Here is a 12,529-nt window from a genome sequence, read left to right on the forward strand (position 1 = left end):
GCTCTATTGTTTTACATGCCTTCAAGTTCCATGCCTTATTAAGTTGTCTTGGATGTAGCAAATGATTCTCTTAGTGTTGTCACCGTTTACTTGCCTTTCTGAATTGGACATCAAAGTCGTCAATTTATTCTAATTTGAGAAGCCTCTTGCAATATTGATTATCCTTCAGTCCTGTGCTTGAAGTTTTTTATATGGCATTGGTAAGTTTCTATATGCTATCTTTAGAAGTTTGATTTCACATATGTAGACACAGCTAATGGATGTTTTTCACAGTTACTAATTATTTGGTAAAGCTAATCGACTTTGAAAACCTGGTATTGACTTTTTTTAACTAAGAAATACTTCTAAATGATAACATTTAAATAGCTTTTAAAAATGTCTTCGGTTGACCTTGAGTTTTTCTAGAACTCTGTAAAACTGCCATACAAAATAATTACTAGATGAAATAATTTAGTGTATTCACATAATAAATTGAAAACCAATATATTACTGGAATAAAAAAGCCATGCTTAATCAAAATTATTGTTTTGTGTTTAAATAGCCTCTTAAGCTATTTAAAAACATCATTACTACTGCCATAAGCACCAAATGGTGAAATCACTACTTATCCTATTTGTGGATTTCTTTGTTGTTAATTACATATTCTAGTAAAGCCTACCATAAAATAACTTCTGTTGCTTGCATTTTTAAGCTTGGTTTCTTTACTCATATGTAGGTATGTACCAACAGTAACTTGTCTCAAGTTATTTTTAACATCGTTATTTTTCTACTTGTCAGTATCATCTATTACTCTTAGCCAAGAAAGCCTTCTTAGTGAACACAGTGCTGTCTGTAGTTCCTCCGTTCTGGCTAATTGTTGCTGTGGATTTAAAAATATTAGGCTGATAAGTTGTGTTCTCATGAATTTTTTCATCTCCAACCCTTAAGAGTTGTGCATATTGGTATGTTTAGTAAGGCATCAAGTATACAAATAGGATTAATAGAACTTTCAAAACATAAATATTTAATTATGTGACCATATTTTAGTTATCCAGGCAGTTTTGTTTTTGTTTTGTTTTTTAGAAAGGGAAATAACAAGCAAGGGGTAAAATTGTAAATCAAATATTTCTAACTCTGGCTTTATAGTTACTCAATGATATAATTTATCAAGGAAGTTAAAATTGTTAAAATTTTAATTCTATTCAGTATTTTTATTCAATATTTTTAAAAAGCTATCTGTATCTTCAGCACCAAAAAGGACAATTCACAAACTTAGTAATATGGTATTGTATATATTTCCAAGGACATAAACCCACAGACTTAAAAATACATAATTTTTTATATGGAAAATTTAATTTAACGAATTCAGTTTGGACTTTTATTCTGGCAACATAGCTAATTAAACTGACGTAGAAATGCTCTTGATAAACCCCTAGAAATACTTGATATATCAATAAAGCAAGTCAATACATACAGAAAATGGCAAAATAGAAATGAAAATCCCCAGGTACTAGAAATAGGAAAGAAACTGAAAGCCAGAGCCAGAAGCATTTAGAGCTGCCTCTGCAGGAGACCTAGGTTGACTGTCACCTCCTACCCTCCAAAAGCACGAGAGTCTTTAATACCTGTGTAGGGCCCCAAGAATGAGGCCTTGTATATTTTCAAGATGGTACATGTATACTTAAGATTGCTGTATTAACCTGTGACCCTCAAAGGGGTGCACCCATGGTAAACTCCAAGATTGTACCACGTGTGGATTTGGAGCCCAAATGTAATTCTTCACATTGTTCAGAATCCCCAGCTGAGAAACTGGCATCACTAAAGATGCGCTCACAATCAGATATAAAAACGGAGTCAAAAAAACTCAACAATGAGTGAGAATCAACTGGCAGAACTTTAAAACTTCAAGAACATGCTATCTTTGGGGGAAGTCTGATAGGTGTGCACAGTGTAATAGGTACAAGGATGTTCATTATAGCATTATTTGCAAAAAGTAAGATATGAGAAAGAACGTAATTATCCAACAGGATGGAAATGGGAAATAAACTGTGGATAAGTGGACTCAAGAACAGTTAAGATGAAGTAATTAGATTACATGTATGAATATGAACATCTTTGCAAAACAGACTACTGAGTGAAAACCACAAATTGTAAAAGGATATGGAAGGATATCATTATGAACATTTCAAAAATATATGCAGTAACACTGTATGATATTTAAACAGTGTTTGATATTGTTCATGAATGTATGTATGTGTAGTAAAAGTATAAAGAATATTTTGGAATGACACCAATTTAAGATAGTGGTACCTCTAGGAAGGAAGGGAGGAGGAAGATATCAGAAATTAGGCTTTAGTCAAATCTGTAACATGTTATTTAAAATTTGACATCTAGAGCAAACATGACACAATATTGACATTTGTTAAATGGGGGGTGGTTGATATGTGCATGGCTCTTAGATTATTTTCTGCACCTTAAGTTTTATAATATTAAATAATTTTAAGGCTACATAGTTGAATTAGCTAATTCCATAGGTTTGTTTAAAATGTGAGTAAAAATACATGTTATAATATTTACTCTGAGAGATTTTGGTGTTTTGTCTCTGGATCTCAGCGCCTAGTGTGGTGTGTGGCATGTCACTGACCTCCATCAGTTAATTTTTGGATGAATGAATGGATCCTGCAGAAAGGGAAGCTGGGGTGACCAGAGAAAGGGGGAAAGCATGCACAGAGGTATACAAGATTACCCACTGTGTTTGTATTGGAGCACCAAGAAGTTCAAGTACCTAGGATGTGTCCTAAAAGGACCTAATGACTTATGAGGTTGGAGGGGTAATGCTGGCATCTGACTGGAGAACTGGGAACTAAAGTGATGATAAGTAACCTTCATTAGGTCTTAAAGGAGACCTGTTCAAAGTTGTTTTTGAAGGTAGTTGTCCTGGTAGTGTAGTGCATAAGTTAGAATGAAAAGAGACCAGGCAGGGGCGCCTGGGGTTAAGTCGTTAGGCGTCTGCCTTCGGCTCAGGTCATGATCCCAGCATTCTGGGATCGAGCCCCGCATCAGGCTCCCTGCTTGGCGGGAAGCCTGCTTCTCCCTCTCCCACTCCTTCTGCTTGTGTTCCCTCTCTCGCTGCCTCTCTCTCTGTCAAATAAATAAATAAAATCTTTTTTAAAAAGAAAAGAAATGAGACCGGGCAGCAGGCTGGGAACCTATTATGGAATCTTACAGTTATGAGAAAGGCTGTTTTTGTCATTCAGTGAACACTGATTAGAATCATAAATGATCCATTCTGATTGTCCTACTCACATCTCACCTTGGATTCTCATGTATTCTTGATGCCCTCAATGTAATGCTAACCCTTCCTTACAGCGTTTCCAAAGTTTCTCCTGGAAGGACATCTCTCTTCATCTGAACTCATAGCTGGTTGTGCCTTTGTCAACTCTCCTATGAGGTGGTAAGGCCCACCCCACCCCCACAGCCCCGGCACAGTGCCTGGTGCATGGCAGGCAGGCAGGCACCCAGACAAATGCTCATTGTATGAATAATGAACCTCAGCGAAGCCCCCATGTGTTTTAAGCTCAAGTAAGGACTCTTCACCATGAGGTTATCTACTTGGCATCTTTGGGTTTCTGTCTACCCTTTCTCATATCTGCCCTCTTGTAGTGTGCTTTTCAGGGACCTCAGGAAGACTATTGGCACAGTAACTTTGCTGTGACCACCAGGTTTTCAAACTAACAAGGAGCCCGTTAGAAAGCAATGTTAGTGAAGGAAGCACAGGTTTTTGTCACTTGAGAGATCCCTCTGTCTTCCAGTCCCCACCAACTATCACTCTTAGAACAAGAATCTAAAGATACAGAAAAACAGAAATTAGCTCTCAGACCCACGGCCTCTTTCCTGTCATCCATTTCTGATTTGCTCAAAGGAAATTAAATGTGGGACCACTGCTTATGGCTATGAAGCTTCCTTGGATTCAGGTCATTCTTACATGATTTGAGTTTAGTCAGCAAAACTGGATTTGATAACTAGTTATTTTTCATATTGTTTTATTTAGATCCTGTGTCAGAGTTGGTAAGGTGACCTGTAAGATTTTCTTAGTTTTCCTAGTCCGAAGATGATGTTATAATAACCCAAAGGGAAATGAAAAGTATATTTTTATTTACTTTTTCTGTTGTTCAAAGCATTTGCTATTATTGGCCTTACCCTATGAATTAGAAGAAGGAGGCAGTGGCATGAGGTCCTATTTAATAAATGATTCTTATATATTGTGCTAAATAATATACCGTGGAGCCCTCTCCCAAAGGAGCGGCCTAGAACAGAGCAGTTTTGTTCCCTCACACTCGCAGTACCAGCGATGGATTTTTAACCCGTGCCATGAGATGTTCTCATTCTCTAGGTGGACAAGCTGAGCCTCTGCTTGTTCTTAACTTAGGAGCAGGGTCCTGAAAAGTGAACGGTTGCCTTTGGCAGTTTATTTGCAGTATGTGAGAACTTAAAAAACAAAAATCATTACAAGTCATTTTAAAATCTTAATAAGTGAAGTAATTGCTTAGTTTTTCCTTTAATGCCTCCTTGGAAATCTAGTTCTAAACAGGGTTACTAAAAACCCCATTTCTGATATGATTTCTCATTTGCTTTATTTACTACAAAGAAGCACTAATAACCCAAGCAATATCAACATATAATGATCCTTAATCTGGAATTGATGGTGCTTATATCCTAAGATGATATGTTAAGCCAAAAATAATCATTGTGACTTTGAAAAGCCTGAAAGTGAGTTGTGAAATTAGTTAATAGAGAAGCTACAGCCTGTCTGCTTTGTGCCAACTGCACTATAGTTACCCACGTATAAATATTTCCCCTCATTGAAGGTAGGCTATGGAAATACTTAGTTAAGGACATTATAACTTTTCTCCATTTATACTGACTACAGTATAGTTCTTTATATATTTAATATTCACTTCATTTAAAGTGGGCTATAGGATCAATTAATACAGAAGATACTACTTTCTTCATTTGTCTTGACTGTACCTTAGTTATCTATGTATTTAATATTTTGCCTCATTCCAAAAATATTCAAAACATCTTTTAAAAATACAAAAATCAAAAATGGAGTGAGGAAATGAGAGCAAATGGAAGATAATGATTAGAAAAATAAGATGAAACCAAGGTTAAAATAGTATAAAGGGGCGCCTGGGTGGCTCAGTCTTTAAGCGTCTGCCTTCGGCTCAGGGCGTGATCCCGGCGTTCTGGGATCGAGCCCCACATCAGGCTCCTCTGCTGGGAGCCTGCTTCTTCCTCTCCCACTCGCCCTGCTTGTGTTACCTCTCTCGCTGGCTGTCTCTATCTCTGTCAAATAAATAAAATCTTAAATAAATAAATAAAATCATAAATAAATAAATAAAAATAGTATAGAAATGTATGTTGCCAACATTCCATGCATTTGCTAAAAGTAGGGAGCCACTTTGGCTCTGAGTGACGTAGTACCCATCCTAACGAGAGAAACACAAACGAATGATATTCAAAATGTCTGTAAGACAAAAACAAACCAGGTTGCTCAGGAAAATCTGCCGTTCCTGGAGCCAAGACTTGAGTGGTTTCTCCTGTCAGTCGCCACTGAGAGACCACTTTTATGATGTGGCAAAACAACATCCGTGGTAGTCTCTCTCTATATGGAATCAGGCTCATCTCTTACACTACTAAATGGAATATAAATGGATAGAATAGCACCTTACCTGGAAGTAATTCTCCAGGAGGCCAATTCTGACACTCTAGTTTGGCTCAAAGATGATATTTAGCATATATAGATGGATGGGTTAATTTCAGGTCCTCCAAGCAGGCAGCATGCCACAATGACTATTTCTGTCTGCCACGCTTTTTACAGTCATGGGTAACAGTAGGTACCAAGTGTGTGGTGTCCTGTTACAGGTCACTGTGCAACTACCTGGTGTGCATGCCTTAACAAGGGACATGGCCCTCGTGGGATGCTGAGGTGTACAGCTCATCTCAAGAAAATCTCGGCACAGTTAACTCAGAGGGAAATTTGCCCTTTCAACCTCTTTCCTCCCAACAGCCTTCAAATCCAAATTTTGATGAGCACAGAATTTACTCTTTTTCTCCTTGCAGCATCATCAATGAGGTTTCTTTCTGACCTTAGTCTAGGTTAGATTTCACTGGATAGGATGACAGTAAAAGGTCCTGGTAACCCACAGTGAAGAGCCTAGCTCCCTCACTCTGGGATTTCCCCTGCCCACTTCCACTCCCAAGGGCAAAGAAAGGATCAGGGGTGGCCAGAACAGTATTCTTCCTCTGTTTTGGGTTTGGTTTTATTTTGGTTTTTTACTGGCTGTGGAGTTAAATAATGCTCGTTTCAGACAACTCATAAAATTCAAAAAAGTATAAAGAGTAAAACCCATAATTCTACCATTCAGAGACAACCATTTTATTTTCAAGTCACGCTTATTGAAGTGTAATTTACTTATAATAAAATTCACCCTCTGTAACGTACAGTTTCATGATTTTTGAGATTTTTGGCATGTGATTGTATAACCACCACCACATAGAACATTTCCACTAACCCCAAAAAAGAGGCAACCACTTTTAAGTGTTTGCTATGCTTCATTCTCTTCAATTCGTTTTTTTTTAATTTAAGCTTGAGGTCATTCCGCCTGGCTAACCTTGTGTCTTGTTCCTAAAGTCCCACTTTGACATGCCAGGCCTAACTTTTAACGGCTCCCACATGCCTGAGGAATTCCCAATGGGTTAAAAAGCTTGAGGCTGAACCTGTGACCTAGGGCTGCTAATTCAGCAGCGGTTAGAGATCATTACAGCCTTCCAGTGGCAGGCGGCACAGCGTGGGTGGAAGACTTGGCCAGGGGAAATACTCCAAGGCAGATTCAGCCTTCAAGTGTACAAGGTGTGGCCTGTGCGTCATGTTTCATGTAAGCAGAGAAATTACACGAGTGGTTCGACTTGTTGGGTAACAAAACTGTGCAAGGAGAAGAGAATGGAATTGAAAAGCCGTTAAATGAAAATATGATCAGCTTCGACTTCAAGAAACTATTTCTGAGATTTTATTGTACAGAATTTCAAAACTATCCCTGATTGTAGACTTGGAATCTTGCCGTTCATTGCCCAGAAACAAAGTTACTTCTCGACAAGTTGTAGACGGTGAAAGAAAAAGTTTATTTCTTTAGAGCACGTAAATTGGTTCCATGAATTTTATTTTGTAAATCATAGTTTGTGCACTTAGTAAGATGAAACACTAAGTTTTCATTTATATTGAAGTCAAAAAAAGATTCTTAAAAAAATGGACCTTTTAATAATTATAAGAAGCATTAATGGCAACTTTTGGAATCAAAGTACAGTTTTAAGTTTTCGTTTTGATTTTTGTACATTGTCTTAAACTTTGACCCCATTTGGAAACAGTTGGTCGTTTCACGTTTCTGTCCTTTAACTGGCTACTACCGATGTTAGGAAGTTACTCTAGACTGAGAAAAATCCTGTCCATATCAACTGAATGAGGGGGAAATGGGTGGCAATATTGAAATTAAATAACTTCACACTCTTCCCAAGATTATCTCTCCCTTTCAGTTAGTTTTAAAAGCCCTTCTAAAATAGAATTCTTTATGGTTTCAAAAGGGTCATACAATCTTGACAAATAGTCTTCTTATCGCCACTTAAGAAAAGAACTCTGTTATTTTTTAATGAAAAGATTTGATTCCCCACGGCCATTCAGATTTTTTTTACACTGTATAGGGTCATCTGCTAGTGCCCATCAGGCTTCCATTGCTACTATTAAAAATTCTAAAAATGTTTTAGGCTGACAGTAGCAGAAAAGGCTTTTTCATGGTTCAAGTCTTTTCTTCAGCAAATATTTTTAAGTCATTGTGAAGTAAACCTCCTCAAATGATACATTCTTTAAAAATGAAGAGTCTTTGAAAAGATCGAATGTTTGTGCTGTGACAGTTTATTGCTTATTTAATGTACCACTTCAGGAAGATGCTTGATAAAGTTCTGTCCCTTTGACCTCCATAGCTTTCACGGGCAAAACCTGAGTTTTTTAAATAATAGTTTTATTGAGATATGTTTCACATACCATAAATGTATAGTTTTAAAGTGTACAATTCAGTATTTTTAGTGTATTCACGGAGTTTGTTCAACCCTTACCAGTGTTCCATTTTAGAGTAGGTTAATGACCCTATAAAGAAGCCTTCTACCTATTAGCACCTCTTTCCCATTCTCCCCACCCCATGGCCCCTGGGAACTATTCATCTACTTTCTGTCTGTGTGGATTTGCCCATTGGACACTTCCTATATACGGTATCAGAGAATATATGGCCTTTTGTGACTTGGCTTCTTTCACTGAGCATGGTGTTTTCAGGGTTCACCCGTGTTGTAAACATGTATCAGTACTTCATCCCTTTTTGTTTCCAAAGAATTATTCAGTTGTATGGATATACCACATTTTGTTAATTCATTCGCCAGCTAATAGACCTGAGGGTTGTTTCTACTTTTTGACTATTGTGAATAACACTGCTATGTCTCAGGTGTTAAGAGGGCAAGATCCCAAAGGGGTTTACTTTAGGCATTCTTAGTTTGGGGGTCAGGGCAGGCACAGGGAGTGATAGAAGTTTTCCTTAGCCTCTCCACCCATCCTCCTACTCCCTCACAAGAACTTGCCTTCTTTCCTTTCTCCTCTGCTTTCCATTATGGTAAATCCTATATACTGCTGAGCTCGTTGTCTGTGTTGAGTTACTTTAGTGCTCTGTAGGTAAAGCTATTTGGGAGTCCTGTTATATTCATCACAATATAGTTCAACCAATTTCCATTTCTGAGTGTTGTCTTTGGTCACTAGTGTCTCTCTTAATGGTCAAACAAATAAAAGTTCTCCGATTTCGTTTCTAATTCAGACCAAATGAGGAATAAACTATTTAATATTTGAATGTAATTATCAGAAACTCTCTTTGGGATCTGTGCAGTGAATATTTATTAAATGGATGCTCTTATGAGCAAATTTAGTAACACTGAATTTTTCTGATGCAACTCCTATTGTAAACACAGTAAAGAGTACCACATCTGAAAGATACATAAATTAGTCTGTGGCTGACCTGCAGCTCTACAGAAGTCATTTATCTTGAGCAGTTTACTTAAGCACAGTTCTTCCAGAAGGCATTTTAATTACTGCTTCTCATTGCCATTCCAGTCACAAGCCAGTTTCATCTGGAACATACAAATCCAAGTGGCAACTATCTCTGCTGATTTGAATTAAACTTGTATAAACTAGGTCTTCTGCAGGGCATCTGAGCCCAAGGTAATTGAACCAAAATTCCATTAAGCTAACCTATTAACCTTAGAGTGGTTCCATGTAGAATGTGGATTTTAAGCCAAGTAGTTTTCATAAGTAATAGTCTTTTATGGACCTAGAACATTATACAACAAAATGTCTTAATCATAGTAAGTAAATATTTCAAAATGAATTACCTATTTCTTAGACTGAATATTTAAAAATGTTAAGTGGGTGATAAGGTTAGAAGGAACCACAAAAAGATATTAAGTTTATAGTTTGCATCAAAGTTTCAGATTATTTTAAGACTATTTTAATGTATTTTGTTAAATATGGAGGCAGCCCAACTATATTAATTTTACTAATTAATGAAGAAGAAAATACTTTTTAAAATTCAGAGGCCCATGCTTCTAAAATATATGTATCATGCCATTATTTAATTGTCTCTTAAAACACCATTTTAATTAAAATAACATTATTTCATTTTCTGTAATTTTTCATAGTTCACATTCTATAATTACTGTTCTCAAAATATGTAACAGTGATAAATTAGTCAATACAGGAATTATATTACCAGCCCCCACTCTTAATCATTAGGCTTTTTTAACTATGTGTATGTATTGATAAATCATCAAGTAATTTAAATAGGCCACATAGTATATTTCAAGCTGCTTTCTGAAAAAAAATTTACCTTTACTGCTTCATAGGAATTAATAATTACTTTCATCATGTATCTTGTATTTACTGTCATTTTAGGTTTTATCTGCATTTTTTTAATCTTTATCATAAGAAATGTTAGAAGTACTAAGAAGCACAGAGAATAATAAAACAAAAGCTCAAGTACTCACATCCCAGAACTGAAAATTGTTGATAATTCATCATATTGGCTTTTTATTTAAAATTTCTTTACAATTCAAGCCCTCTTTGCCCCCATTCTCTCTTCCCAATAGCTAACCACACATATATAGTCTTCCAGTTTACTTTGTGTACTTTTATATCATTATACATCCTTGGCCAGTATTTTGTGTTTCTTTTTTAACCTACACAATATGGTGTAGTGTGTGTATCATTGTGCACTCAGTATTTTTCTACTCAGTATTTAGAATCTATCCATGTTGATATGTGTAGATATAGTTTATGTTTTTAACTACTGTTACATATATATTTCATAGAATAATCAACTGGCCATTTCCTTATTGAAGAACATTTTCCTTCCACTTTTCAATACTATAAATAATGCAACACTGAACATTTTTTTTAACCTGTCTCTTGGTTTACACGTACAAGATTACGGAAAATCCATCATTGTAAGTAGAATATTTGGGTCATAATAAATATATACATTTTCAATTTTTCTAGATCTTCCTGAATTGCTTTCTGAAGTATCTCAACAATTGTACCCTCTCAAGCAATATGTGGTAAAGTTCCAGGGTGTCTGTGTGTGTGTGTGTGTCTCTCCCTCCTCTTTTTCTTTCTCTCTCCCCCCCCCCCACTTTTTTGCCAACGTTTAAGGTTAGGCAGGCTCTTTAAATTGTACCAATCTAATGTTACATCATTTTACTTTGCATTTTCTAATTGACTAATGAGATTGAGTATTTTCATGTCCTTATGATCTATTTGAGTTTCCTCTTCTATTCATATTCTTTGCCTACTTTTCTTTCTTTCTCTTTTTCTTTCTTTCTTCCTTTTTTTAAAGATTTTCTTTCTTTGAGAGCGAGAGAGCAGGGAGAGGAGTATAGGGAGAGGGACAAGCAGACTCCATGTTGAGCGTGCAGCCCAGTGGGGGGCTCGATCCCACAACTCTGAGGTCATGACCTGGGCCAAAATCAAAAGTTAGACACTTAACCAACCAAGCCACCCAGGCTCCCCTCTTTGCCGGCTTTTCTAATGAGTGATTTGGCTTAGTGTCTTTGATTCTATCGTTAGTTTTTTTGCACTGAAATAACCCTGGGATGTATATATTAAAATAGTACAGGGCTTAGTACATCATAGCACTAAAAGTACACTATATTAATCTATTTTTATTATACAAGTCCTTTAGTATCATTACAAGTACACAGAAGATAACAACCTCTGTATGATAGATACCTAATTATCCATATTTGCAGTTGAGGGAAGGTAAGAGCTCGAACAGATGATACTAACATTACTTTCTATTTCCAGATATCCTTTCATGATTTTGCATTTACTTATATATTTTTTGCAAATATTTATGATGTCTTCTCTAAAGTCACTCAGTAAATATGTATACCTTTACTGTTGTAGAGATACAAAGTTGTAAAAGCCTGGAAATTTCCAGGCTAGCAGAAGGGACCATTTTGTATAGCTAACAAAATGACAAATATGCTTAGTAATAGCATAAAATATATGTTTATATTTTATTATTTTTAATTTTGTGAAGAGCCCCATGTTGATCAGATTACATTGTCCTAGCTCTATCCCAGGAGGCTCTACTTGGGTATCTTTGATTCTCATATCCTTAGGTTAAAATACTTCATATTGTAGGGAAGAGAACAGTAGCCGTTGAGCACCTATTCCATAACAGGCACCTATGCTAACCCGTTTCATACCCATTATCTTCTTTACTGTTCAACAGTGTTTCCCTTTTTGATGTTTTGTGTTTTAGTTTGCTTTGGTTTTAATTATTACTGTACACCTGAGTTTATTATTGGGATGATGTTGTCCCCTAAAGATAGTGTTAATTTGTTGGTTTTTCCACTGGCGTGTAAATAAATGGTTTGAGAAGACTTAAGCATCCCGCTCACATCCACTCTACCACTCCAGATAGACACAGCCTATATAAAATGGTGCTCAACATACAAAGACAATTAGAAAATCCCTAGCTACCAGCCCCATTTCTACTACTGTTTTGTCTCTCCTTTATGGAAACTGCCGTGGTTACCATTTATATTCTTGGTTGATCACAGACATGTTAAAACAAGTCGTGGAAATATTAATTTTAAGATTCTAGTAAACAGTGTTGAAAAGCATATTCCCATTAATGTACTTTCTGAAGTTCATTATTTTAGGGGGAAAAGTTTACCATTTCTAAATCTAATCATTTTACTCTCTAAACATCTCTCCTAATGCCTAGTTTCATTCTACGTCTCTTAAGCTTAATTTTTTTCCCCATTTGAAATTATTTCATTTGCCCAACAGACTGGATCTGACTGATGGCATCAGCACACTGTCCTTTAACATGTTCCCTTGGCTTTGTATTTCCTATGACTAGGTATTTATATTTAGATGACTAGCAATTTTTGGGCG

At 36.3% G+C, this 12,529-nt stretch overlaps 1 protein-coding gene across 8 annotated transcripts in view; it reads left to right on the forward strand.

Moving 5' to 3' along the window:
• PKP4 (plakophilin 4) overlaps positions 1–12,529 on the forward strand; it is a 163,113-nt gene that overhangs the window by 57,453 nt on the left and 93,131 nt on the right. The gene's annotated exons all lie outside the window — the stretch shown is intronic.

The sequence above is a fragment of the Ailuropoda melanoleuca genome, chromosome 2 (assembly GCF_002007445.2).
Source record: "Ailuropoda melanoleuca isolate Jingjing chromosome 2, ASM200744v2, whole genome shotgun sequence".
Taxonomy (NCBI): Eukaryota; Metazoa; Chordata; class Mammalia; order Carnivora; family Ursidae; genus Ailuropoda; species Ailuropoda melanoleuca.